Here is a 1,071-nt window from a genome sequence, read left to right as displayed (position 1 = left end):
AGGAGGTACTCTTGGAGGGTTCCTGGATGGGAGCTGGTCACTAGAAAATCCAAGCCATGATTACAAGCTTAAGCCCCAACTACCATCCTCCATAGAGGGGACTGGAGCAAGGAAATGGGTTAATAATTCGTCATGACTATGTGATGAAGCCTCCATAAAAAGCCCAGAAGCGTGGAGCTCGGAGAGCTTCCAGGTCGGTGAGCACATCTATGTGCCGGGAGGGTGGTGCACCCCAACGCGACAGAGACAGAAGCTCCTGCACTCAGGACCCTTCCAGTCCTCACCCTATAGATCTCTTCACCTGGCTGTTCATTCCTAGCCTTTAAAATATCCTTTGTAATAAATCAGCACGAGTAAGTAAACTGTTTCCTGGGTTCTGTGAGCTGCTGAAATATACCATTTGAAGGGATGACATCCCGCTAATTTTTTCTGGAAACAGCCCGTGTGCCTGAAGAAAAGGGCTCTGCTTCCTGAGACCGTGGCCAGCTGAGTAGCACAGCTTCCTGAATCTTCCTTCCCCTTCTTGCTGCCTCGAAGCCATCCCCCCTGCCTCCTGCTGCCTTGGGATTGCAGCCCAGCCCACCCCTTCTCAGAAAGTGTTAGCACAAGATTCTGCCCCAGGCTCTGTTTTCTATAGTGCCTGGAAAGACAGCTATCCAAAATCTTCCTCCTCGGGCGCCTGGGTGGCTCAGTTGGTTAAGCGACTGCCTTCAGCTCAGGTCATGATCCCAGGGCCCTGGGATCGAGTCCCGCATCGGGCTCCCTGCTCTGAGGGGAGCCTGCTTCTCCCTCTCCCACTCCCCCTGCTTGTGTTCCCTCTCTCGCTGTGTCTCTCTCTGTCAAATAAATAAATAAAATCTTAAAAAAAAAAAATCTTCCTCCTCACTTCCAGGGGTGTAGGTAATGAGTCTGGGGGTGGTGGGGATGAGTTGGAGGAGTACTGCCCAGGTCTGCACTAGAGATATGAAGGAAGGCTGACCTGGGAATGAGCTATTACAGTGGGAAACTGGTGTCTGCCTCGCCTGCCAGGAGCTGGCCCGGGTGGGCCTGGGACACTGATGGGATGAGGCC

Source organism: Mirounga leonina, unplaced genomic scaffold, assembly GCF_011800145.1.
Source record: "Mirounga leonina isolate KUSES-001 unplaced genomic scaffold, KU_Mleo_1.0 Mir_115, whole genome shotgun sequence".
Lineage (NCBI taxonomy): Eukaryota > Metazoa > Chordata > Mammalia > Carnivora > Phocidae > Mirounga > Mirounga leonina.
This window is presented reverse-complemented; position numbering follows the sequence as displayed.